Here is a 27,905-nt window from a genome sequence, read left to right as displayed (position 1 = left end):
ATAATGCTCCAGTTCAACAGCAGTCAGGCAAGAGGAATCCCTCTTCCCTGGGAGAGCGTCAGGCGTCTTGTTCTCTTCAGACCTTCAACTGACTGGACGAGCCCCCCCAGCCCACATTAGGGAGGGCGGTCTGCTTTATTTCGTCTATCGGTTTTTAAATGTTCATCTCGCCCAGAACACCCTCCCAGAAACAGGATAATTTTTGCTCAAACACGCATCTGGGAGCCCTGGGCCCAGCACACCTGATCTGTAAACTGAAGCACCAAACTCGGCACAGGCATTTTTCCTGCAATTCCTTTCTAACTCGTCCACTCTTCTCTTACGGAACCAGGTAACGCTGCTGTCACCAGCGGGTCCCTGTTCCCTCAGAGCACTGTTTCCTGCAGAAATAAACACGGACCAACTGTGAGAACAGCGCAGGCCGCCCTCCGTCGCTCGTGTCTGCCGGGACTCCGAGGCCGCCAGAGGCCCGGGGCAGCCTGGCGGTGGACGGAGGGGAGCCCCCGCTGTGCCCTGCGTGGGGGCCGCGGCCTGGGCACTGGAGTGGGGCAGCCCCGGGGCGCGTATTCGGCTTTCTGGGCTCTGTCCTCAGAAGTGGGGACAGGCCTCAGGGAAGCGGGGGGGGGGGGCGGCTAATCACGTCCTGGTCGTTCGGGGCCGACCGTCGCGGGGACGCTGCTGGCTTCCTGGATGGGCGCTGGAGACGGAGGTCCCACCGCCACCACCGTAGCACACGTCCGACTCCTGGAGAGCAGGCGGGCTTCCCGGGCTGGTCACCGTGGATGAGGAGGTCCCCTGCGGGTTGTGGGCCAGGGTTCTGGCCGCTGGCCCTTTGCACATTCAGCCTGTCATGCCGCAGCAGGAAACTAAAGCCTGAGGCCCACGCGGTTTCTGACCTGGCTGATGTGTTTTAAGCCGTAAAAGTAAGCCGGGACCAGGCATCTGATTCAGAGATGTCGAAGGAGAAGGTAATTCCTAAACGATCCAGATTTGTTTAGAGGTTTCTCACGTGGCTTCCAAGAAGGGGTCTGCGTGATTTGAAGAGAGGAAGTCTGTTTGTTTGGGGAGAAGATATTTTAGGATAGCGTAGACCATCGTTTGAGGAAACCGGTCCTGAAGGCCTGTCGCCCGTCTCGCAGCCGGCTCTAATGTGGCACGTCTAATGCACGACACAAGCATTCACTTTTGTGCAAAACGAGTAAAAGGCTAGTTTTCCTAAGAACACACGGACAGGAACCTTGAGACTGCCACAATCCAAGCAAATGAGGATGTACTTAACCATCACTTCAAAAATACATCTTTTGAGTTGTGCTAACAGCTTTCATCATCTGCTTTTCTCTACACATCACACAACATTTTTTCTACAAGTCTAGCTTGAGTTCCTTCACGTTAGCTTTCATCGAACTTTCCTGGAGCTCATCGGCCCAGAGAAGTCCCTCCAGGACTCCTCCGAGGGACCTCCAGAACAGTGATCAGGGACACGGGTCATTAGAGAGCGGGACAGCCAGAGAAACTTCCAGAGCGGGCACCGTCGTCCCTCCTCGCAGCAGACGAGCACGCTTCCCAGAGGGGCCTTTCCTCCCTTGCACGGCAGCTGCCTGGGGGCTGTCTCTGCGTATGTGGCTTCAGGCAGATGTGCATACACAGAGGTGACACCACGTGAGAAACGTGGAATGGCCGGAGTTTGTAGGACCAGGTGTACGTGCTTTCTACCCCACAAGCCACTGCCTTCGTACGGAAAGATGTGGAGCCGGCTTCTGAACGTCAGCCCCGCAGCCAGTCCTGGCCTGAAGCGGGCTGTCCAGTCAAGGGGACCTCGTGAGAAAACACACCAGGACAAGTGTCCGGGCAGACAGGGGGCGGCACACGGGGGATCTGGGCCGCCCGCTCCCCCCCGCCTGCGGGCACGAGGCCCCACCACGGAGCTGGGGCCCAGCCCTCAGCCCACACGTTACCCCCAGGTTGTCCCTACCCGCTCCGGGGTGAGGGTCCTCCCCATCTCCACTGAGGGAAAGCCAGGCCCCGGTTCCTCCACCACCCCCACCACACGAAGGGACCCTGGAGCCTGTCCCCAAGGGGCCCACCGAGGGCTGCTCAGGGCCGGGCTCTGGGAGACGCTGCTGCCCACACGTAGTCCCGGAGGGTTCCTCCGGGGGCAGCACCTGTTTCCACCAGATCCGAGGCTTCTGATCCACTGTCACTGCCACCGATGCTAGAATCCAGCGGCCCCCTGCCGGCCTGTGTTTGGAAAACCGTGGTCCTCCCATGGCTGTCTCCTGGGCGATTGTCTAAAGTCACCCGCGTCACACAGAAGCTTGGGCTGGGGCGCCCGGGATGGCGGCCCCTCCCTCCACCATGAAGAGAGCAGCTCCAGGCAAGGCCGTCCCTTGCACACGGGCGAGCTCAGCAGCCTGCAGGGCAGTAGTGGGGTCCTTGAGCTGCTGCCAGTGGACCTGCAGGGTCCTAGGGAGTCCCTGTCTGCCACAGGGTCTCACCGCACACCAGCCCAAAAGGGGCCATTAGGGACAGTGTTCCTGAGAAGCTCCTGGGACCCGGGACGCTGTCCGAAGCCTTGCGGCCAGGCTGGAAACGCCAGTCCTCTCCACAGCGGTTCTGCCGCCCCTACCCTCCGCCGGCCGGTCCCCACCAGCTCTAACTCTCCGCTTGAGAACAGAAGGCACCTGGTGAGGACCCCACTCCCTCCTCCCCTGCCCTCTCACCCGTGAGGTCAGAGGAAGGCTGGGGACAGGGTGGGCTGGGGCCAGAGGAGGGCTGGGTCAGAGGAGGGGCAAAGCCAGGATGAAGGGTAGACAGCGATGGGGTCAGGGGTGGGGTGGGTCAGGGTGGGGCGTGGTCAGAGGGTACCTGGTAGGGGGTGTGGGGCGAGGACAGAGGTGACACCGAGGGTGCTTGGCCCCCCAGGATGGGTAGTGCCCCTGGAAGGCCCTCCAAGAGCCCCTTTGGGACTCCTGTGCCTTGGGGTCAGCAGGACCTGTTCCACGTGTGTCCTCTTTGGTTGGAAGCAAGACTGTCCTGTGTGTCACCTCCTTCCAGTGCCCCCGGCCCCAGGCTCGGGTGGTGACGTTTGGAGCTGGAGCTGGTGGGGGTGGGGCACACCTGAGGAGGTCTCGCCCCCACCCCCAGTGTGGCATCACCTGTGTCATTCCCCAAGTGTGCCTGGGGACAGTCACCTGGGCGGGACTTTATGTCTCGTTGGAGGCCCAATGCCTCCTCGCCTGGAGTCACTGTGAGAAGCTGTGCCCGTGTCCCCCTGACCCTGTGCAATTATGTCTTCCATGTGAGGAGGGCACAAAGCTGGACTAATAGGGTTCCCCCACTCTCCAGTAGGGCCCCCCCACCCCGAGGGAGCGGTGCGGGGAGAGGCAGGGTCCCTACTGAAACATAATTTGCAAACATAAAAATCTATGCGAGGCTGATTTCTTAGCCTGTGGAGTGGAGAGGGGGTCAAAACCAAACAAAAAACCCCAAACAAAATATACTTCGCGACTGCAGGAGGAAGTGAGCTTCGTTAGTGCCCAACACGGGTCTAATTAGAGGCCTCGACTGGGGTTTTGCAAATGAATTATTTACAATTCTTCAGAGGGAAGTGATTATAATAATAACGTTCACGATTCCGAAATTAAGCTTATTATGCTCTTTTCCTCCGCTCCAGAATCTCTCCGAGGTCTGTCATCAAGCAAAATGCAAGAAGGAGCCAGGAGCCCGCTCCCCCGGGGGCAGCACCCGAGGGCCGGCCCTGCCCCGCGCTGGGCCCCCAGGCTGGCCTGCGCCGTGGGCGTTTCAACAGGAAAGCTGCTTCGGGTCCTCTGTCTCCCCCTTTCCTTTGTGTCCCTCTTCTGCGAGGTCCAGTCAGGCTCAAGAAGTTGTAGAAGCTCAAAGAAGAAACCAGAGCATCAACTCCTATCAGCAGATCCCGCGTCGGCAGGATTTAAAAGTAACGGAAAAGCCAAGGGCGGGCTGCTGCCGCCTTGATTGGAAGTTCAGGGTCTGTCCCTTTGGAAGGCAGAGCTGCAGGCACAGGAACGGGTCCCCGCGGGAGCCCCTGTGCGTGCAGAGCCCGCAACTCAGTAAGACCCCTCATCCTGCCCCCCAGGCTCCCACAGACTGGCCCTGTCCTATCTGCTCACGCCCTCGCCCTCGGCCACCCGTGGGCCTTAACTGCACCCAATGTCAGCCGCCCTCACATGCTCTCCAGCCCTGGAAGGCATGGAGCCCCGGAGCTGGAGACACCGGGCCCTCATGTTGGTTCAAGTCAGCAATTCCGTAGGTCCTGGGATAGGTCCTACCGAGGTCACCTGCCCTGGCCACGTGCGTGGTCCCTGGCGGTGGGGACACCCTGGCTTTGGGGATCAGATTTCTGTGGCTCTGGCAGCTCCTTCCCCCTCTCCTCCTCGGACCTGAGAGGGAGGGACACGTTCCCGCCGCCCCTCCTAGACACCAGCGTTTTCACATTTTCCCTCTGCAACACTGTCCCCCTGGGGTGGTGGCTCTGGAGCCCCGGCATTGGAGACGGTCACCCTCTGCTCCCTGCCAGAAGCCAGGGGAGGTCCCAGGGGTAATACACGTGCAGACTGTGGCCGCCTCGTGGGGACTTGGATGGCAGCGGAGAGGCCGGGCCCAGAGAGAGTGGGGAACGCCATGGCCTTTATGTGGTGCCCGTGACGTAAAGGTCCTGTGCTCGTGGGGACAGGAATTGGGAGAACACGTGAAAGCAGTTCAGTGAGGGTGCTCTGGTCTGAATGTTTGTGTCTCCCCCAAATTCGTATGTTGAAATCCTAGCGGCCCAGTGCCCGGTGTAAGGGTATTAGTGGGTGGGGACATTGTGACACTTAATCCATGAGGTCGGAGCCCCCAGGAATGAGACTAGTGCCCTTATGGTGGTTTCAGAGGGACCCCCGCCCCCTTGCACCACGTGAGGGCACCACAAGAGCCACTGACGATGAACCGGGGCGTGGGTCCTCCCCTGGACCCGGCCGTGCTGGCCCCGTGATCTCAGGTCCTCGGCCTCCAGAGCCATGAGCAATAAACTCGGTTGTTTACAAACGACCCAGTCGGTGGTATTCTTTTCTAGCAGCCGACGGGGGGAGACGGAAGGTTCCGACGTCCAGTGCCTGGAATCGTCATACTGCCTGCCGTTCACACAAAAGTGAAAATGGAACGTAGTGCCTCTGTCTCTCCGGGCTTTAATTCTGGAACTGGCGAGCATTGTTCTCTCCGATGTCAACACTGGCTTTGGTTTCTTTCTTGTTTGTTTTCTGGTGTTATTTATTGTTCAATTCAAACCTTAGGTTTGTCAGAGGCTCACCCGGAAAACCGACGTTAATGCAAAACCAGTAATGCCAGGCGGACTGGATGCCACAGCCCTAGCCACTCCTGCACCTGCAGGGGACCAGCCAGGGGACGCCTCAGTTGTGCCGGAACCTTCTGCACTGGACATCAGCCACCGCTGTCAGCGCCAAGACTTTGATGCATTGTGGTCGGGATCTTTATTTCCCACTTAAGGAAGTGAACCGAACACCTCTCTGAGGTCACCAGCCGGAACCCCAGTGTTCTGTTGGACTGAGGCACGGCGCTGAGTGACCGACGGGGGTTTTCCGGAGCCCTCGGGGGACAGATCCTCTCTGGGAGACAGGCCAGCAGAGTGCTGACGTCTGCCGCAGCCGGGCGGTAGGTACGTGCAGGTTCGTGGCATTCTCTAGTTCTACATGGGTTTGGGAATGTTCGTGATACACTTCTGGTTATTTTTCCTGTTTTGGGTGTCTTTTCCTGCCGTCAAGGGGGAACGTGGGCGTCAGGTGGTCAGACGCTGCTTGCTGCTGATTCCAGCAAACTCCCTTCCAGCTCGCTGCTTCTCCACGAGGAGCCGTCCGTCCAGAGACTCAGGCCCGCTAGTGTCCCACACACAGCCCGGGCCACGGGCTCTGTCCAAGGAGGCGTGGGCTCTTGGTGCAGGAACTGCGTTACACCTCTCCAAGGGCCTTTCTGGCTTCCTGAGGGTCCCAGGGGGAGGTGTCCTCAAACTTCTGTCTTCACCCTGGGAAGGGAGATAGAGAAAAGGAGTGAAATCAGCAAAGATCTGAATGTCTTAGAAAAAACTCCATGTGGCTTCCTTTATAACCATGGGTGAGGGAAGGCTTCCTAGCCATGACTAAAAATCCAGATGCGGGGCCGCCTGGGGGCCTCATTCGGTTGAGCGTCTGACGACTTAGGCTCAGGTTGTGATCTCGCAATTCGTGGGTTTGAGCCCCACCTCGGGCTATGTGCTGACAGCTCAGAGCCAGGAGACTGCTTCAGATTCTGTGTCTCCCTCTCTGTCTCTCTGCCCCTCCCCTGCTTGAGCTCTGTCTCTCTGTCTGACTCTCTCAAAAATAAACATTTAAAAAATCCAAATGCAATTAAAGAAAAGTTGAGAAGATAAACAGCTAACTGAAGGAAATTGCCCCATGCATCCCAGCTAACAGACCAGCATCCTTCATATGTAAAGGGCTCGTCAAAATCCAAGAGAAAAAAGATCCACAGATCTGGTGGAACAGTGGGTAAAGGCAGTAACGGTTCACTCAAGATAAACTACGCAGCCCTGAATCATATGAAAAGATGTTCAGTTTCACTCACGACAATTAAAACAATCATTAAAATGAGACTAGTTACCGTCTGTTTTCTATCAGATTGGCAAAGAAAAAAGTCAAGAGCTTAATAACACACAGCATTGGTGAGACCGTGGAGAAGCAGGCATTCCCACGTTGTTGGTGAGAATGCAAAACAGACATTCTTCTGCAGGGGAAAGCAGCACCAGCTAACAAGACTATGCACCTACCTGCCCTTTGAGCCAGCAATCCTTATTCCAGGAATTTACTGCAAAGATACCCCTACCATACATATACACATTTATACAGAGTTATTTCAAATTGCGGGGGGGGGGGGGAGGCTTTTTTTTAAATTACAAAACATTGGAAACAACCTACATGCCCACACATAAATGTTTTGAATAAATACCTGCACATTGGGTACCATGCAGCTGTGGGGTAAGGAAGGTCATGAAGAACTCACATGGAAGGGGCACCTGTGGGGCTCAGTCAGTGAAGCATCTGACGCTTGGTTTCAGCTCAGGTCATGAACGCACAGCTTCATGGGTTCAAGCCCCGAGTCAGGCTCTGCACTGACAGCAAGGAGCCTGCTTGGGATTCTCTCTCTCTCTTTCTCTCTCTCTCTCTGCCCCTTCTCCACTCACATTCTATCTGTCTCTGTCTCTCTCAAAATAGATAAACATTAAAACTTAGAATAAGTTTTTTGTCTAAAACTTAGAATATTGTCTAAAACTTAGAATAAGTGTAGTATGTTTATATACATACTTAGTATGTGGTATGCTAACTTTTGTAAAAAAAATGAAGGGAAATAAGAAAAAAAATATGTATATTCATTTTGCAGAAAGAAACCATGATAAACCAGAAACTAATGAAATCAACATCCTTAGGGGTGGCATTGGGGTGGGGATCAGGGGGTTTTGGGGGGTTGATACTCCTCTGAGTATACCATATCACTTTTGCTTAGCTTTCAACTTTTGGAATCAAGTTAATATTTTTTTTACATATTCAAAACACTAAATTAGGTCAACAAAGAAGGAAGGAGAAAAGCTAAAATTGTATACAAACAGAAAAAAATGAACCCATCTACACATCAAGTGGTTGGCATAACTGTGGCAGATTGTGTTTTCCAAAGACAACTGTGACCTTATCTCTGACCCACAAATTCTTCTGCAATGAACCTTGACATGCCCCCTATCAAGAGGTAGCATCTATATGTCCACGCTCTTGAATCAGAGAGGTTCCTGTGATGGCTTGGATGAACACAATATGGCAGAAGTGATACTCGGCCAGCTCAAAGAATATGCCCCAATTTGTCTGGCAGTGTCTACCTCCTCTCTCAGAGCCCAGAGCCTCCATGTAAGAATCCCAGTCTCCCCTAATGGAGAGAGGCCAGTAGAGGACTTTCATATGTCCAGCAAGATCACTGGAGCCATTTTGGATGGCCAGTCCTGTTGAGTCTTCAGATGACTTTAGCCTCATCTGCATCCGGAGGAGACCTTGAGCAAGAACCACTCAGCTGAGCACCACCAGCCCACAGAACGGTCAGGGGTAATAATAAAAATCTTTTTTTAAAAAAATGTTTTAATGTTTATTTTTGAGAGACAGAGAGAGACAGAGTGTGAGCGGGGGAGGGGCAGAGAGAGAGAGAGAAAGACACAGAATCTGAAGAGGTTCCAGGCTCTGAGCTGTCAGCACAGAGCCTGACACAGGGCTCGAATTCACAAGCCGTGAGATCATGACCTGAGCCGAAGTCAGACGCTTAACCAACTGAGCCACCCAGGTGACCCAATAATAAAAATCTTTAAGCCTCAAGTTTGAGTGCCTTGTTACATAGCCACATATACTCAGAACAATAACCACGTGGAAGAAAAAGAACTTGTTTAAGTAACTTTTGAGGATAACCTCAGTCTAAAGAGAAAAAAGATATTTTTGCTGGGTATAAATCTTGAACATTACTTAGTCCATTTATTATGAAACTATTTTGAATGTGTGTTTGTCTATGATTGTGTAAATGAGTAATTGTACTTATGTTTTGGGGAACCGGAGAAATAAATGTGGAGTAGCAGAAGACAAGGAAGAACTCGGTGGCGCTGGACCTACATGAGACGTGTCAGTACAAACTTTAAAAGTGAGTGTGTTGGTGAAAGACCTAAATGTAAGGCAGGAAGCCATCAAAATCCTCAAGCAGAAAGCAGACAAAAACCTCTTTGACCTCAGCCACAGAAACTTCTTACTCAACATATCTCCAGAGGCAAGGGAAACAAAAGCAAAAATGAACTACTGGGACCTCCACAAAAGAAAAGTCTGCACAACGAAGGAAACAATCAGCAAGACTAAAAGGCAATCGATGGAATAGGAGAAGATATTTGCAAACAACATATCAGATAAAGGGTCAGTATCCAAAATCTATAAAGAACTTATCAAACTCCACACCCAAAAGACAAACAATCCAGTGAAGAAATGGGCAAAATACATGAACAGACACTTCTCCAAAGAAGACATTCAGGTGGCCAACAGACACATGAAAAAATTCTCAACATCACTCATCATCAGGGAAATACAAATCAAAACCATCATGAGATACCACCTCACCCCTGCCAGAATGGCTAACATTAACAACTCAGGCAACAACAGATGTTGACGAGGATGAGGAGAGAGAGGATCTCTTTTGCACTGCTGGTGGGAATCCAAACTGGTGCAGCCACTCTGGAGAACAGTGTGGAGGTTCCTCAAAAAATTAAAAATAGAATTACCCTACAAGCCAGCAATTGCACAACTAGGTATTTATCCAAGGGATACAGCTATGCTGTTTCAAAGGGACACATGTACCCCAATGTTTATAGCAGCACTATCGACAATAGCCAAAGTACGGAAAGAGCCCAAATGAATGGATAAAGAAGATGTGGTGTATATATATACAATGGAGTATTACTCGGCAATCGAAAAGAACTAAATCTTGCCATTGGCAACTACGTGGATGGAACTGGAGGGTATTATGCTAAGTGAAATTAGTCAGTCAGAGAAAGATAAATATCATATGACTTCACTCATATGAGGACTTTAAGACACAGAACAGACGAATATAAGGGAAGGGAAGCAAAAATAATATAAAAACAGGGAGGGGGACAAACCATAAGAGACTCTTAAATATGAAGAACAGAGAGTTATTAGAGGGGTTGTGGGGGGGGATGGGCTAAATGGGTAAGGGGTATTGAGGAATCTACTCCTGAAATCATTGTTGCACTATATGCTAACTAACTTGGATGTAAATTTAAAAACTTAAAAAATTTTTTAAAAAGCATATGTAGAAATTTGATTTTTAAATGTTATATTTTTTGTCTCAGCATATAACTTCCAAATTACATATATATACACACATATGCTTATATATACATATATATACACATATATACACTTATATATACATATATATACACACATACATATACACATATACATATGTGTGTATATGTATATATACACATGTATATATATGTGTATATGTATATACATATGTATGTATATGTATATATATGTGTGTGTATATGTGTGTGTGTGTGTGTGTGTGGGTGGTTCAGTTGGTTAAGCGTCTAACTCTTGATTTCAACTCAGATCCTGATCTCACGGTTCATGGACGAGCTCTGCATTGGGCTCTGCGCTGACAGCACGGAGCCTGCTTGAGATTCTCTGCCTTCCCCTCTCTCTGCCCCTCTCCTCCACTTGTACACACACACTCTCTCTCTCAATCAATAAATAAACATTAAAAAATAATAAAATAAAAATGTGTGTGCATGTGTGTATTTCTCTTTATGGGGTATCTTGTCTCTGTCCCTGAAAGGACCTGGGAACAGTGATGCCCATCAGCAGCCAGATGTGGTCCCCGAATCCCATCCATTCTCCACTAAACGAAACCAGGCTTCTGAAGGGATCCAGTCAACTCCAGGACTGAAATAAGCAAGGTGAGCCTAGAATGTCTCGTTCTGCCAGAAAGTTAAAAAGTGCTCAAAGTACCAGGAAAGTGTATTGGAAGGTAGGGGCTCCCACGGGTCGAACCTAAGACAATTTGAGCACGGAAATGAGCAGTCATGACGGCAATGAATTAGAACGCATCAAGACAGGGAGAAAGAAGGAGCCCATGTTTCATGCTGGTTTTAGAAAGGAAACAAGAGAAGGGAAATGTCCCCCGTACAGTAGAATGCCAGCCAATGAATGCGGGGGGGATGACAAGAGTCAGGGCATCGAAACTTTGCAACCAACATAGTAACGAACGGTTCATGCGGGGCTCACCAACGGATGCTAAAACCAAGAGGCCAAGTGTATTGGGAAACAGTTTATTTCCATAGTTTCAGTGTAATCCCCCCCCCCCCCCCCCCCCCCCCCCCACACACAGACTATTTCCTAACTACCAAGGGGAAGAGTATTTTTATAGTGGAGAAATCTGGCAGTGTCTCCTAGCCAAGCGGTCAAAACACATCACCTACCGCGGGGCAGAGGGACTTTCCGCGCCTTGTGAAGTGAGGCCCTGGGGACACCTCAGTGGTGCCGTATCTTTACCCCGAATACAAGACATACGTCAGAGCATAAAGAACGTCAGACAAACTCACATAGAAGGACATCGCGCTAAACAGCTAACTGGCGCTCCTTAAAAATGTCCTTGTCATGAGGGACAGAGGACACACCCATGCCACCGCAGCATTATCCGCAACAGCCAAACGGCGGACGGAACCCAGGGGGTCCCGCCCGGCTCTGTGCAGCCACGGGGAGGCGGACGGGTTCCGCCCGCTCCAGGGAAGCCCTGCAAACGTCGTCTCCGTCCATCCCTCGGGAGCGCCCTGTGTGTCTGTCTAGAGCCGCACGTTCCTGAGCTCAACGAGTTCTCACAGCCCCCCGGGGAGGAACACGAGCAGTGAGGCTGGACCTCGGAGGAGGGCTCTGCCCGAGGCTGAGGCCGCTGTCGGGTTAGCCGGGGAGCTCGCTCCGGAGACAGTCGCTGAACAGCCAGACACCTGCCGCCCGCCCCCGGTCCCACCAGGGCCGCAGAGACGCAGGCGGCTCCTGAGCAGAGACTCGGGGTCACCCCCTGAAAGCGGGGGCGGCGGAGACAGCCTGGGGAGCAGAGTCCAGCAGGGCCCAGATTGGGCTTCCTGGCCGGCCGACCAGTGCCAGCCTCTCCGAAGGACACCAGGGGGTTTGGCTTTTGCCGAGGGCACCCGTGGGCTGCTCCCGGGGGTCCCGCGTGTTCACACACACAAGAGGAGGGTGGTCCGGGTCCTAGAGAAGCAGGGCGCGCCCCCAGTTCTCTTTTCCTGAAAACGCCACACTTCGGGGAAAGCTGGCACTTACCCCGAGCCCGCCTGTCCCCTCCTCTGCAGGCCACAGTCCCCTCAGGGCCAGACAGCTGTCTCCCCGCCCCTCCCTGCACCTCTGTCACCTGGGGAGGCTCAGCGCTGGCCGAGCAGCTTCACAGACACCATCGGAACACCTCTGCGTGCAGGTTCCGCACTGGGCCCGGCGTTCCGCGACAGCATGTTTTAATCAACGGTTCAGGGACAAACTTCTTGCTGGGGCTGGTCCTCCGCTCCCTGCAGGCCGCCCTTGTAAAAATGGTACCAGCCTCTTGGCAGACCCACCAGGGCCCGGAGGCGCGCGGCTCAAACGACGTTCGACAGTAAAACTTTCTCAACTCACAAAACATCGTCTGAGGCCCACCCTCCAACCTCGCTGCTGTGGTCGGCATGTGCAGAAGAGAGATTTCATAACATTTTCATTGTTTTGGAAAGGGCTTGCTTGACCTTTCTACGACCTAAAATCCAGTCAGAAAGCTCGAACTTTGTTTAAAATATTACCTTTCGCCTCCACCCTTGAAACCTTGGCCTGCCTCTCTGTCAGGGACAAGGGGTCAGGCCTGGCACACCGCGAGGGCCACGGTGACCGTCGTGGCCGTCGCTCTCGGTCACGGGAAGGACCGGGGGAAGGCGCTTCCCTCGCCCGCACTCAGAGCCTTTCCCATTCTCCAGTAACACCGAAAAGATTAAAACTTTTAATCCCACCCTGGACCCAAAACTGTTGCTCTTGGCTGCGGAACAGCGAACTAAGAGTAATTAATGGAGGGCCGGAGACTTAGGAAAACAACAGCCGTTTTAATAAGGCGAGGAGGGCCCTTTACGAGGGCCGCGGCGCCCCACCCACCCCAGCTCTGCCGAGCGGCCTGTGACCGCGGCTCCTGAGGCTGTGCAGGCCCCGGCAGGGACTCCCCATGCAGTCCAGCCAAAGACTTGAAACATTTCGTAAACTTTGAGTAACTAAATGGCAAAACCTCCCATGAAGGCAGGACCCCAGGAAGGAAGGTCAGCTGAGTCAAGTCCGTGGAGGAGGTCGGAGGACCCAGGCCCGGCCCGCGTACAGGGCTCCCGGCCAGCCCGCCTTCTTTAGTTTCTCCAGATCTGGACCCAGCCATCAGAGGGGGAGCCGGACCCCCAGCCGTGCTCGTGGCATGTCCCCTCGAAGGAGGCGGCCTCTTCGGGTGTCTGCAGCTTCCCCACGGAAGAAGGCAAACCCACCCCTGAAGCCCCTTCTGGGGCCTAGCCGCACCTGGTAAAGGCTTGGATTCATGGTTTTTAAACAAGTGCCTTTAAATGTTGGATTTCTGAAGCGCTACCCGTGTTTTAAGTGTAGTCATGGTTCAGATGTGGGGGCGAGGAGAGTCTCTCCGCGGGTTTGTGTGCGCGTGGGGAGACGTAGGACCCACGGCGCAGGCAGGCGGAAGAAGAGAGAAATGAAATGACCACCCGGCAGCCTTGAGCTTGGGAACAGGTGGGCGCAGCAGGTGGGCACGGCAGGCTCTGAGGCAAAGCGGCTTCCGGACTTGGGAAGAGTCAGCTGGGCAGGACGCCCGCCCATGGGTGAGCTGTTCAAGTGGGCAGGAGGCGCCCTCACCGTGGAAGAAAATGAAGTCAGACACTTTAAGTCTTGATGGAGGAACCGGCTAAAACCGGGAGGAGCCGGGAGTAAAAGTCAGGCTCTCCAGCTCCGAGCCTTAAACAAATCCTGAGGCAGGACTTGCGTTTGCAGAAATCTCGACCACCTGCAATTTGACCATGAAGGAGAGAAACTCGTACTGTCCCCTGGGCGGCTGTAAAAAATACCTGCCCGCCGGGCAGCTCCAGCCTGAGAGCCCGGGGCTGCATGAAATGGAATATTAAGGTGGTGGGTGTCTCAGGCTTGCTCAAGCCCAGGAACAAACAAGCCTCAGGCTTCCGAGTTAACGAGGTAACGAGGTTAGTGCTGGAGGCACAGGGAGCGGGAAGAAGAGACTGGCCTCTAGCTCCGAGCAGCCTCCCAGAGGGCGGGACACGTTCTAGGGGACCCCTTCCAGGACCTGGCCAGCGAGGGTTGACCTCCCGCCCTGGCCTTCGGTCTCAGCGCACGGCTTCCGTCTGCCCTGCCGTTGGCTTCTGACTGGGTCTTGGTCCCCCGAGAAAGGACGCGATGGCCTCTTTGTCATCATCCACTGTGCAATGTTCCTGCCGAGCAGAGCTCTCGGGTCAGGCCAGGCCAGAGGTCATCAGGAAGTCCAGCAGGGACGGCGTTGAGCTGACTCCCTGTCCCTGCGCCAGATGACTGTGGCCAGCGTGATTCGATCACAGGGTCAACACCCTCGGAAGGAAGCTTTGGACAGGGGTGGGCACCCAGAAAGAATTACAGTGGCTGCTTTAACTTCCCCTGATGGGGACCTTCAGCGGTCAGCGGTAGGAACAAAAAGAGGGGACAAACCCCCAGGGAGCGCTGAGCCCACACTGAGCATTTGTGCAAGAAATGCTTGTTTCTTGATTGCACACAAGCTTTGACAGCTCGGCCTTCTCGATGGGTCGCCCTTCCGTCGCCTTTCACGGGGATTCGCTTCCCCTCCCCAATGTGAGGTCATACAACCCCATCCCCCGCTGGCCTCGGGACGCTGCCCTGGATCTGCTCTGGCTCCAGAGACGTAGGCAAAGTGGCATGGGACGCTTCGGGGCCAGCCCTCGAAGGCCCGGGTCCTGGTCCCAGGGCAACAGTGACGTGGACCAGCAGGTGGAGTGACAGACTTCTCGTGAGCTCCCAGCCTTGGACGGGGGCTCACTCATCACCCGATCGTGACGTCCTGGCCACAGGCCTGGGAAGGGCTCCTGTGTCCAGCTTCCCTTCATTTGTATTTGCTTTGCGCTCATGTTTCACTCTTTTTAAACCTGCCTCTGTCGTGTGTTTTACGTGCACCTTTGCAAGCAGCATTAGCTGGGTTTGGGGACGGGGGATTCATCCCATCACCTCTGGCTGTTGTTGCACGTGAATTTAACCCCTTTATATTTACGGTGGATACTAACATGATTGAAGCCACTTCTACCATTTGATGGGAAACTTCGCTGACCATGGTTTCCTCTTATCTTTTTGGCCTTTCCCCAGCAGGATAGAGTTGCCTGAACCCTTCTTTTCTCTGCAATGGTGCGGGAACTCTAGGTTTCATTTCTATTCCTGCAGTGGCTACCCTTCATGGTCAGCCTACTTTCCTAAGTAAATGTTTCCTAATGAGGTCTAACGTATGTAAACCCTCCTTCTCAATGAGGAAAGATGTTCAGTACATTTTACCACCTGCTTGTTGCCGTTACTGTCCATAAATGCAAAGAAAGCAAACAGCATTCCTTTTTTTTTTTTAATTTTAATGTTTATTTTTAAGAGAGACAGAGAGAGACGGAGCATGAGTGAGGGAGGGACAGAGAGAGAGGGACACACAGAATCCGAAGCAGGTTCCAGGCCCCGAGCTGTCAGCAGCACAGAGCCCGACGCAGGGCTCGAACCCATGAACCGCGAGATCATGACCCGAGCCGAAGTCGGACGCCCAACCGACTGAGCCCCCCAGGCCCCCCGCGAGCAAATAGCATTCTTACCGTGAGCTGTGGTTTTACGGATGTGCAGCTGGTCCAGAGAGGTCGTATGTTCACTCACTGGCTGGGCACCTGGAGGGCCTTCCGTCTGAGGATTCATGTTTCCCTCAGCTCCGGATCGGTCTTGGCATTGCCTGTTAAACATGATATCGCTCCTCCCCTCTTCTGTCTGCTCTTCCCGAGGGACCTCCTCCCGTGCGGGCTGCCCCTGCCCACTGGTCCCACAGCCCCTCGTGGCTCCGGCGTCGTGGCCGCCTTTCCAGCCTCTGTTTTCACCTGCCTCGCCCTTGGTGAGCTCCCGCGCCCACCTTCAAATCCACCCGCTGGCTCTCGGCTTCTGCTTCTTTCCTAGCTCCGTGACCATCTTGTTCATTTCCAGATTTTTAATTAGACGGCATCCACTTTTCTCAGTTCTGACGTTTTTCCTACCAGTATCTGCCTGGTGCTCATTGTGCTTCTTAGGCTATTACTTGCCCTGGTTTGTTTTGTTTGTTCGAGATGCTAAGATCTCAGGGCGCCTGGGTCGCTCAGTCGGTTCCATGTCTGACTCTTGATGAGGCCACGATCTCACAGTTTGTGGGATTGAGCCCTGAGTCGGGCTCTGTGCTGACAGTGCGGAGCCTGCTTGGGTTTCTCTCCCTCCCTCTCACTCTGCCCCTCCCCTGCTCACACTCGCTGTCTCTCTCAAAATAAATTGATGTTAATGGGGCGCCTGGGTGGCTCAGTCGGTTGAGCATCCGACTTTGGCTCAGGTCATGATCTTGCAGTTCGTGAGTTCGAGCCCCGCGTCGGGCTCTGTGCTGACAGCTCAGACCCTGGAGCCTGCTTCCGATGCTGTGTCTCCCTCTCTCTCTGCCCCTCCCCTGCTCATGCTCTGTCTCTCTCTCTGTGTGTCAAAAATAAATAAAAACATTAAAAAAAATAAAATCTTATCGTAAGGTTGCTGTAGTGAATTGAACAAGGAATGGCCTTGCGGGTTTTATTTTATTTAGCTACATACTGCTTTCTGGTGTTTGTTATCCCAACCGACTTGTGTGTTGAGATTTCTGGAGACGTCTTGGGTGGAAGAAGGTTCTCTCTCTCTCTCTCTCTCTCTGTCTCTGTCCTTCTTTCTCTCTGACCCTGCTTCCACTGACTGTCTTTCTTCTCTCTCCCCACCTTTCCCCTCTCTTTCCCTCCTTCTCTTTCCGGCCACACCCCGCCTGCCTAGCGGTTTTCCAGGTCCCCACCCAGCCTCCTGCAGCCGGGTGTCTGAGCTCTGGTCCCGCAGAGCACCAGACATGTCCCAGATGCAGGAGGTAACACCCAACCCGGCTCCTGGATGTGAGGTCACTCCCCATGCCTCCCTGGTCCTCAACTCTGTGGAAGCCAAAGCCCCAGGAAGCACAACTGGAACTTTCTTTCCCCTCCCCGGTGGGGGGCCCTACCAGCAGTGAGCCAGCCCCGCCTTCTCACCCTCGTCAGGTGGGGCTCTCTCAGGCACTGTCCCCACCGTGTCGATTCCGGGCCCAGTGCCCACCTGACACCCCACTCACTGCTTTGTGTCTGTGTCTGTCTTGAGATGTTGGTCTTGTTTTGTCATGTGACCACGGCTTCTTACAGTGCCTTTTGTCTATAGCTGCTCCCCATGTGGACCAGAGAAGAGGCCTCAAAGCATGACCCCGCGAGGCCATGTTGTCCCGAAATCCAGAGGGGTCCTTTATTTCCTTAAGTCAGTTTAAATCCAACTTTGAGCCCCACCCTGCGGGGCTGGCGGAAAACGCAGTCCCCTCCTCTCCTAGAGGCACTCCAGAATCCAGAAGCTTCCGTGGTGCCCAAAAGACCTTGGAGGGCCTTGAGCCGACACCCCCCACCCACAGCGGCCGCTTGCCGCATCCTCCTGCCCTAAGGTTCGCGGCTGTTTCCGAACACTTCTAGGTGCCCAGGAATCCTCGCCAAAGAAAAGCACCTTGGTGCCCGGGCTGGCATCCCTGGGGGCACAGCGTGGTCAGCCCTCTGAGCTCCCTCCTTCCTGGACTCTGCTGTGGGCTCTGCTCAGATCCTGGGCCCTCTGGGACCACCGGTCTCCTCCTCACAGTCCCAGGGAATCACTCTCCTTCCTCCTCCATCGCCGGGTTTAGGGTTTTATGAAATGGGTTTAGGTTTTTACAAAAGACAGAAAGAGACTTTGGCTTCAAGCTGCTTTGGCTTTCTGCCTGGAAAAAAAAAAACCTGAGGCAAAAAAAAAAAAAAAAAAAAAAAAAGAAAGAAAAGAAAAATTACAAAGAGCAGGGAGATCCGCTTGAAATTGAATGAGGGAGAGAAATACAGAAAGCACAGTAAAGATTAATATTCCACCCAAATTATCCCATCATGCGTCCTGTGAGAGCTGGTCACTGACTGGATGAGCGGCCATTTTGAGAAGTGACAATTCTTGCGGGGAAAATCTGGCAGTCACCACTCGGAGGTCCAGAAGCTCAGGAAGGTGGGGACGTTGCGTGCAAAGGGCCACAACCCACCCAACCGAGTCGGGCCTGCGGCGTCCCACGGCAGCTCAGAGAGATGATCTCGAGTTGCCAAAGATCACAAAGCGGTGACTGTCTTTTAAATTGTCTTCTGTCTAGCAAGTCGGGGGAGTTTGTTCATATGGTTTAGAATCCTTGTCATCAAAACAGGATTGTTTCTATACGCTGTCTCTTAAAGAGGCGAGACCCGGTGATCTGGAAAATTCCCAGAAACACCACAGCTTGCAGCAATGTCGGACTGTGTCTGTCCCACCGCCTCACAGCGTGGTTTCACAGAGTCCTCGCCGGCTCGCTGGGGACACCGGCAAGCCTGTCCCCTTGTGCACTTGACTGCATGTGTCTGTAAGGCACAAAGGTTTAGTGGCTGAATGGTGTCACCTCCAAGAGATGCGTCCACCACGAACGTCGGAACGTGATTCTTAGCTGGGCCTTTGGAGATACAGCTTAGGATCTCGGGAAGTAATCCCAGCTTGAGGCGGGCCCTCAATCCAACCGTGAGCATCCCTAGAATGGAAGGGAAGGGGAGAAGACGCAGAGACCCGGGCAGAAGGCTGTGGAGGAGACGGGTCCCGGGCTGCGTCCACGCCACGACCCCCAAGGATTACCAGCCACCGTCGCAGGCCGGACGCAGACGGACAGGGCCACCCTCTTCCCTCCGTCCGTCCGGACCCCGAGCCGGCTCAGGGAAGAGGCCGCAGCAGGAAGCAGCTGCAGCCCAGGAAGCCCGCAGGAGAAAGGGCTGCCGGCTTCGAGGATGTTCGCCAGAAAAAGAGGAGTTTACAGTTCACGCTAAGTGACCTCCGGAGCTGAAGGCTTCTCGTTTGGAAAAGAAATTCATCTTCTGTTCGGTAGTTCCAGGAGAAGCGCTAGAAGGAGGCTCAGATTTCGGTTCACTGTGAGAGAGTTTCCCACTGGGGATGGGGCTGCGGTCCCCTCTCCGGGCAGCTGCAGGGGGCAGGAGGGGGCGCGGGCTCTGCCAGCAGGTGCTCGGACTAGGTGACCATCATGCCCCCAAATTTGAGCTCCAGAGACCCCTTAATCCTTGGGCTATTAGACCCCATCAGCACTACTCCCCTCCCACGAAAGACGTTTCCACTGGCAGGGCCCAGGAATGTGCATTTTCACAAAAAGCTACTGTGTCACCCTGGGGACGGCCGGTGACCAGGCGCTCCCTGAGCTGGGCACACCCCGGCCAAAGCCAACAACGACCCCAGGGACAGCTGGACCTGGCAGAGGACTGCCCCCAGGACCCTCTGCCCAGACTCGAGAGCACCTCCCTTTCCCAGCCGCGGGGTAGTGGCCCATCCCTTCAATGAGTGCCACCGTGGCTCTGCCGTTTCTAGATTCCAAATTTTGACCAGGGTTACTGATAGGAGACCATTTCTTATAACAAATGCCCTGTTCTCCTCGTCCCGGTTTTCCTAAGACTGGCCTCCTCCGGGACATCTTTCCTCCCTGTTCTTCCCCGTCCATCTTGCTGGTGTTTCCTTATTTCACTGAGCCTCCGGGCGTTTGTAAATGTGCGTGTGTGTTTGTGACCTTGTCTCTGTCTCTCTCACTCAGACTGCAGACGCCCTGACAGCGGGAACTACCTCTGTCGTGTTCATTCTTCCAGCTCAGTCCTTCCCGGGGGGTGCTGACGCTCAGTGGGTGCTTGCGTCCGTGAAGATCAGGTTTAACTGTAAGCATCGGGGGCCCCCAAATTGCAGAGCTTCCCGGCACGCTGCGGGGCCTCTCGGGTGAGCACTCCAGGGGCGGGCAGCTTGGGTGGCTCTGCTCCACACGGCCACCCGGGATCCAGGCTCCTTCCTCCCTCTGCTGCACCGTCACCAGGCGGCCCTCCGGGGCTAAGATGACATCTAATTCCCGAGCAGTATGTCCCAGGGGCAGACAGCAGGACGGGGAACGGAGGACCTAGAGCACACACAGCCACCTCCCGTGGGGACACCTCTAAGAAGTAGCACGTGGCACCGCCACGGACATCCCATCGGCGGGGCCCTAGCCACGTGACCGCGTGTGGCCGCACGGTGGGGGCGGGAAGTGTGGCTTCGAGGCAGCCACGCCCCTGGCCGCACAGGGTTCCATTTCTAGTAAACATGGGGACAACCGGCAGTCTCTGCCGTGGCCCTCGATAATCATCACTCGAATAAGAAAGTGCATCAGAATTTGCGGTTACACTTTTCTTTGTCAGGGAGCGGGCGCTGCTGTTTATTGTGACCCATCTCTCAGCACGTCGTTTGTCCGGCCCGGGGGACGGCAAACCCCTGAGAACAGAGACGACTTTTCTCCCTCCCCTCCTATTTTCTTTCGGTGCCTCGCTCCCCGTGCACACAGTAGGTTGCTGCCAACGTGCGATGTTAGTGGTGACGGCCGAGGGGGTGGCGACGCCTTTCCGTAGGGTTTGCTGGGGGCTTTCGTCTGCCTTGCATGGCTTCCAGATGGGCTTTTACTGTTGTGTAAAGTCCAGGATAAATACCCTGGAGGGGCAGGACTGCCAGCATGCTCCCGTCGGGGACAGCTTTGCCTCGTGGCAACCCTTCTCCTTCAATCACGAATCAGTAAACTGATGCTCTGGAGAGAAACAGCCGCATCCTGGATGATTTCTTACGGAGAAGGGAAACGAAAGCCGCCGGGCCCCAGAGACACCCCCTCCAGCCACAGAGCAGTGCATCGTCCCTTCTACCGTGTCCGGGCGGGATGGGAGCGCGTCTGCACTTTTACTGTCTAGACGAGTAACATGTACACGCTCCTTAAGTTGCAAGAAAGGAACGATTCTTCCTGTCTCCGTCAAAGGTCACGCTATTGCCTGACGTCGACAAAGGGTCAGGAGCCCCAGCAGGACGTCCCTGCAGGTCGGCTGAGACTCGAGGATGCTGCCCTTTGTCTGGCTCGTGCCCTTGCTCCCCAGCGCCCAGGTTCTCTGGGCCTCCCTTCTCCATCCTGCCCCTGGGCAGCGTCTCAGGCTGTCCTGCCGCCAGAATCCCTCCACGGCCCTCGCTGGCTCCCCGTGTCCTGCCGAGGCCGACCGGGGTCCCCCCCAACCCGACACAGCGCGTATCTGGAGCTCCCGCTCTGTTCGGCAAGTAGATGGTGAGCCTCTGTTGTGTGTCAGGCTTGGTCTTGGGACCAGGACGCAGCAGTGAGCTCACTGGAGGCAGCTTCCGCCCTCCCGGCTCCCACGGTCCGGTGGGGAGGACACGTTCACCAGGCAAAACACAGGAACTTGTGGCAGCCGCTTTCGCGAGAGGGAGCACATCTAGCTTCGGCCGGGGGTGTGGCTGCAGGAAGGCCTCCCGATGACGCGGAATCTGAGACCTCACGGTGTTGAGCGGGCAACGGAGGTCATGGGCCTGGATTGGGGGTGCCCCTGTGTGCGGGGCCCAAGGGGGATGAGCCCAGAGCTGGCCCCTGCGGCTGGTGCTTGGTGGTGGCCTCAGGGTGGCTGCAGGTGGCTGGCGTGGGCACGCCCCTGAGGACACTTGGCAGTCTGCTCTGGGCGGATGGAAAGCCAGTCGTGCGCCACTGAGCAGAGGAGGGACAAGACCCGGTTGGCATCTGTCCAGATGGTCACCCCGTGACACGCCTGTGAGTGCTGTCACGAGAGAGCAGGTGCCAGGAAGCAGGAGGAGTGGGTGTGCCCAGAAGAGCCCAGGATGGGACACGCCAGGGGGACGGAGACCCCGCCAGGCCGAAGGGTGCCAGCTGACACTGAAAACTGGGTGCCTCACGATCGTGCCTCGACATCTCGGTGAGACCGGCAGGTGCCCCGGCTGGTCAGCCTCGACCCCGTAGGTCCCAGCATGTCTCCTAGAGCTCGCCCCTGGATGGGCAGCGTGGATCCAAAAGCAGCTCTGAGGACTGCTGATCGGCTTGGACCCGCCCCTGCCATCGAGGAAGACGTAGGCCAGCTCGGGCCGCGGTCCGGGACAGGGGGCTCCCCATGTGGGGCCAGTGTGAGCCGTGGGAGGTGACGTTTCAGCGTTTTTCCTTCGATGTCTCTGATGAGCACGGGGCCGGTTTTCACGACTTCATGGGAAGTGTTTTTACGTCTCACTCTCTGATCTGAACCCATGGTCTTTGGGGCCAGAACGATGCACCGGAAAGGCGGGCAGTCTCGGGGTTCAGCAGCCCCCCACCCCGCAGTGCCTCAGTTCCCTCGCTGAGCCCAGAGCTCACAATCCCACACACCTCGCAGGGCGGCCGTAGGGTGAGTGAGCACGAGACTCTCCGGGCAGGGCCCCCCGCCCGGGGTGTGGGGGTCTTAGCTACAAGCCCCAGTGTCGTCGGCTCGTACTGAAGCTTGTCTTTTCCTGGCTTTTGAAAGTCATACCCACCGAGCATCGTTCCCCCTTGTCTGTCACCGATTTTGCAAATCAGGCCACTTTTTAGCTTGCTAGTTTTATTTGTGTGAGACGTAAGAGGTTTTTGTTCATTTTCACCGCAGCAAATACAGCAGTATTTTCCTTTAGAGAAAATCGTGTAGGGCTTTTTCTGCCCTGATATCAGATAAATATTCCCACGCATTTTCTTCTAGTCACTTTAGAGTCTGTGTCCCATTTGTGACATAGGTCAGCTTTTCTTTTCTTGTGAGTCTATCCAACACTGTACTGAGACATGCATAGTCTGACACATCGCTGGACTTTCCTGGCTGTTCCAGAGTGTTCCAGAGGCACCTCCCGCCAATTATGGACCAGCAGCACCTGGTTTTAACTACCATAGTTTCGTAACGTATTTCAATACATAGATTTCAAATTTCTCTTCCCGGATTATCTGAACTTAAAAAAGTTGTGGCTGATCTTTTCCATTCTTCATCCCAGTGGGTGTGGGGATCCTTCAGAAGTATTTTATAAGGTTTCCTGTGAAAAAAAAAAATTCTATGAGACTTTAGTGAAATTTAATGAAACATATAAATCAAGAGGCTCAGAGGCATTTTGTACCTTTATAATGAAGATTTTTCACATCTAAGAACATGATCTGTTTCTCCACGTATTAAAATTTTATTTGAGATCCTTCATAAAAATGCTGTGGTTTTCTACTTTCAGGACTCTTTGTCTTTCCGATGGGACGAATCCCTAAATTTGAAATTTTCTTGTTACTGTTGCCTATATAATTTTTCACTGTATATTCCAAAGTATTTTTCCTGATGTAAAGACAGCAAATGATTTTTACCTATTTAATACGTGGCAGGCTAAAATTGTCTCACTGATTATAACAAATTTTAGATAATTTTTTTTGGCTTTCCATTGGACAAGGAAATGATGATTTTTGTGTTCCATCCTTCCTATGAATTCCACTTTGTTCTGCTAGTCTTGTATTGCCTAAGTTTCCAGAACGTCTCCATGAAGAAGCATGGGTGCCTGTGTCCTGTTCCTGACTTTTACAGAAAACCCTCAGTCATTCCCACCTACTACGTATGATATTATCTGTGGGCATGGTGGAGAGCTTCTCTATCTGATAAGAACCCGTCTCATTGCTAGCTTCCTAAGAACTTCCATGTTAAAAGTCACATCCTTTTGGACCCCCTTCAGTGGCAAATAACAGACGACATGACTAACGCCTCCCTAAATAGAAGGTAGCTCATTTCTCAGGTGGCGTTGTTAGGTGATAAACTCCGTGAGATGTTTTACTCTCTGTATTTCTCTCACTCTGTCAGCAAGAAAACGGCATTGCTGGGAACAGGGGTTCCTGGGTCTCTCTGCTCCTGTATCTGTGGACGGTCCTGCCCAGTTTTCAGAGTCTAGGTCGTGGATATGAAGTCTGACGCTGTTCTGATTATTATGCTTTCTCTAGGTAACATTCATTTCGATTGGAAATTAGTTGGATTATCTTTTTACAGAGAAACTAGAGTTTGTAATTAAAAAAATTTTTTTTAATGTTTATTTTTGAGAGACAGAGACAGAGCTCGAGTGCGGGAGGGGCAGAGAGAGAGGGAGACACGGAATCTGAAGCAGTCTCCAGGCTCCGAGCTGTCGCCACAGAGCCCGACGCGGGGCTCAAACTCACAGACCGCGAGAGATCATGACCTGAGCCGAAGTCGGCACTTAACTGACTGAGCCACCCAGGTGCCCCTAGAGTTTGCCATTTTTTAAAAGTAGGCTCGTGCCCAGCACAGAGCCCAATGCAGAGATCGAACTCGTGACCCCGAGTTCAAGACCCGAGCTGAGATCAGGAGTCGGACGCCCAACCGACTGAGCCAACCTGGAGCCCCTACAGTTTGTAATTTTTTATTCAACTTTAAGTTTGTACGCCATAAAGTGGGCCCATTTAAGTTGCTTGTTCCAGTGAGCTTTGACAAATCCACACGTCACATATTTGTCCAAATTTCCTTTGTAATCCCAGCCCGTCTCCTGGCCCTGACAATGATGGGCCTGATTTCTCTCTCTATAGATTAGACATGCTGCTTCTAGAAAGTTCATAGAAGCGGAATAACAGCGTGTCTGCAGCTTAATAGAGCTGTATGGTGTAGCACAGACCATATCTCCCTCATCAGTTCAGGCTTGGGCTCCGTGTGTGAGCTCCAGACCTTGCTCAGCTTGGGGCCTTTTCTTCTAGTGTTTCGTTATCTTTCCCCCCTGTGTTCCTTCTGCTTTGCGTTGGTCCCATACTAGACCTCGTGTTTTCCTTCGGGGCTCCTGCCGCTTCATTTTTCCACTTTGCCTCCAGAGACCTTCCCGGTCCTTCCTGGTCTGGGGACTCGAATTGGGGTCTGCCTCACTCCCTCTCTTCTTTAATCTGTCTGCTGGCCGTTTCAGTGTGGGGTCGTGTTCATGAGCTTTTGGGATTCTTTTCGGTGCTGGATTCTGGACCTTCTTTTTTTTTTTTTTTTTACATGTATTTATTTTTGAGAGAGAGAGAGAGAGAGAGACAGAGCATGAGCAGGGAGGGGCAGAGAGAGGGATCCAAAGACATAGGATCCGAAGCAGGCTCCAGGCTCTGAGCTGTCAGCACAGAGTCCGATGCGGGGCTCGAACCCACGAACCGTGAGATCATGACCTGAGCCGAAGTCGGACGCTTAACCCGCTGAGCCACCCAGGGGCCCCTGGAATCTGGACCTTTTTACATATGCCCTCATCAACCTTTCATTCAGGCTCGTCTGACTCTTCCCCTGCTGTTTCACTGGCCACGTCTTTTGGATGGTTCGCTCTGATATTCTCCTCCTGGTAGCTAAGCCCTCCCCACACACACCCCATCTCACAGGGAGGGTATCTCCGCCTTTGGGATTTGGATGACTCCATCCCTTTTGTCAGAAATGCGGGGCTCAGGTCTGCTGCTAGGGTAGCTCTAATATCCAACAGGTAGGAAAAGCTAAGGACTCTCCCTCCCCATGGCCCTCAGCCCCTCCTGGGCACCTGCCTGGAGGACGTCTCCCTACCGTCCTCACATCAAGGGGAGAGAAGACTGAACGCACAAGTCAGCTCCCCCTGGATCTCGCTGCATGGGCTTCATGGCCTCGTTCTCAGGCCAGCTTTCCACAGCTCCTCGGTTTACCCCCTGGGCCCTGACTCTGCTAGCCGACCCCGGGCTCGCAGGGGTGAGTGCGTCCACACAGCCGCCGGGGTCCCAGCAGTCACTGGGCTCTGCAGAGGGGCTGGGAGGGGAGAGGGGCCGGCTGGGGCCTCAGAGCCCCCAACACCCTCCTATCTTCCTCTCTACCACCGGGATGAACTGACACACTTTTCTTTTATAAAATACAAGCGTTCCGTTTGCCAGCCTTTTCTACATGACCAGTGGCCAAGATGTTTTTTGGAACACTAAACACAATCTGCCTTTCAAGGTAAAGTTGACATTTTAATAAAGGATGAAAAAGTGGCTTCTTCTCTTTCTTATTCTTTTAAGAAAGTGATTCTATGGAGATTGTATTTTGAACACTAAGGTTTGTGCGTTTTTTCACTGTTCTGTATTCTCGTGACTGAAAACAGTATCTGTCATCTACAAAAATTCGCATATCTGGACACTTTAAAAACTCGGGGACAGAATTTTCTAACCCACTTGAAAATCTTCCAAATGACAACAAGATCCAGTGAGCTGTAAGTCTGTTGACTAAAAAAAAAAAAAAAAAAAAAAAAAAAAATTTAAATACAACTCCTCCCGATTTGCAGGAGCCAATTATTAACATCGGGGAACATGGACATTGACTAGGCAAAATTTCAACCAAGATCTTTGCATCATTAGCGGATGGGGTTGAAAACTGAATGCGTGATTCATGGACGCTGAACCGACTGAGCCATCCAGGCGCCCCAAGTGCTGGTTGTTTTTTTTTTACGGAGATTTCACTCGAGCACGTGAGGCTTGGTCAGAGTGGTTGGGCTCCCTCTCTCTTGTGTCCCTTCAAACCGACATTCGCTGCTTTATCCCCAGGCCGGGAACATTGCCTCCGGTTTGTTTCCGACCATCCCTCCCGCCCTGCTCTTCCGGCCTCTTCCCCAGGACCCCTCCTCTGGAGCCTTAGCAGGGAGAGTGTGGGCTTGGGAGGGGGCTGAGGGGGACAGAGCCACAGAGAGATTGCGTGTGGCCGGCCCGGGCCGCCCTGGCCTGCAGGCGCTTCAGAGGGACTTCGGGGGTGCAGCAGATGTGGCCAGCCTGGACTGGGGAAGAGTGGATGGGACGGACCAAAGAGGCTCACAGGGCAGAGCTCTGCACGCCCGCACCAGGACAGTCAGAACCCAGGGCCAAAGGGTTAACCGATCGCAGGCTCTCAACAGGCCAGACCCGAAGCCTCTGACAGGCAAGCGCAGCGTCCTCCAGGGCCTGGGGGACGCCCAGAATGGAGAGGCCACACGGGGAGCCGCAAGTCCCTGCGAGCACCACGCGGCGATCAGCTGTAACCCCTGAAGACCGTGTGCCGGGGCCGATCCAGGCCACCCTCCCTCCCAGCTGGGCAGAGGAGTAGAGATGCAGACCAGTTACCCCTGGCTGACCGACCGTGGTGGGCTGGGTGCTGTGGGTACCACCAGGTACTGCTGGGTACTGCAGGGTATTGATGGGTACTGTAGGGTGCTGCTGGGTGCTGCTGGGTGCTGCTGGGGCCTGCTGGGTGCTATTGGGGACTGCTGGGTGCTGCTGGGTGCTGCTGGGGAATGCTGGGTGCTGCTGGGTGCTGCTGGGTGCTGCTGGGGCCTGCCAGGTGCACGCAGGAACTTCTGGTGCTGACGGGTACCATCAGGTGCTGCCAGGTGAGGCCAGATTCTGGTGATTTAAAAGGCAGCACACCTGCCGGGGCCTCAGGCTTGGTCCCGGCACAAGAGCTTCTGTGGTGCCGTCCGCGGCCCAGTCGTCGGCCGGCGTGTGACCTGTCGGTCCCCGCACGGGCCCCTCCTCGGGTGGCGCGCCTGGGCGACAACGCCCCGTGGCCCCCGCTCTCCCACGCCGGGCCCCACGGGGCACCGTCCCGGCGGATGCTCTGGGCAGGGAGGGCAGCGGGAGGGCCGGCCCTTGGTGAAGTCAGTTCAGGGGACACCTCGCACCGTGTCCCCGGGCGGCTCCCCAGACCCGCTGCCGTGCGCCCCAGGTCCTGGGACACGTGGCCGCGCGTCACCCGGACGGCCCGGGGCAGCGCTTCCGGACCCGTCCGGACACGTGGCACTTCCCCGCTTGGCAGCAGAGCCGCCGACACCGCGGGGGGCCGGCGGCTGGGGAGCCCAGTTCGGAAAACGCTGGTGTGGGGGGGGGGGGTCGTCCGTCTGTCTCAGGGGAGAACTGCCTCGAACACCTCGGGAAGACCAGGCGGCCGTGGCGACGTCCGCCTTCACAGCTGCAACGGCATGGTGTCACTTCACCGACAACGTCCGTCCCCGAGCTGACCTGCCACCGTCGTGTGGGCGCGCTCACAGCCATTTCTTCCAGAGCCGCAGCAAGAGAGGCAGTGAGGGGAGAGACAG

The sequence above is a fragment of the Panthera uncia genome (assembly GCF_023721935.1).
Source record: "Panthera uncia isolate 11264 chromosome C1 unlocalized genomic scaffold, Puncia_PCG_1.0 HiC_scaffold_3, whole genome shotgun sequence".
Classification (NCBI taxonomy): Eukaryota; Metazoa; Chordata; class Mammalia; order Carnivora; family Felidae; genus Panthera; species Panthera uncia.
This window is presented reverse-complemented; position numbering follows the sequence as displayed.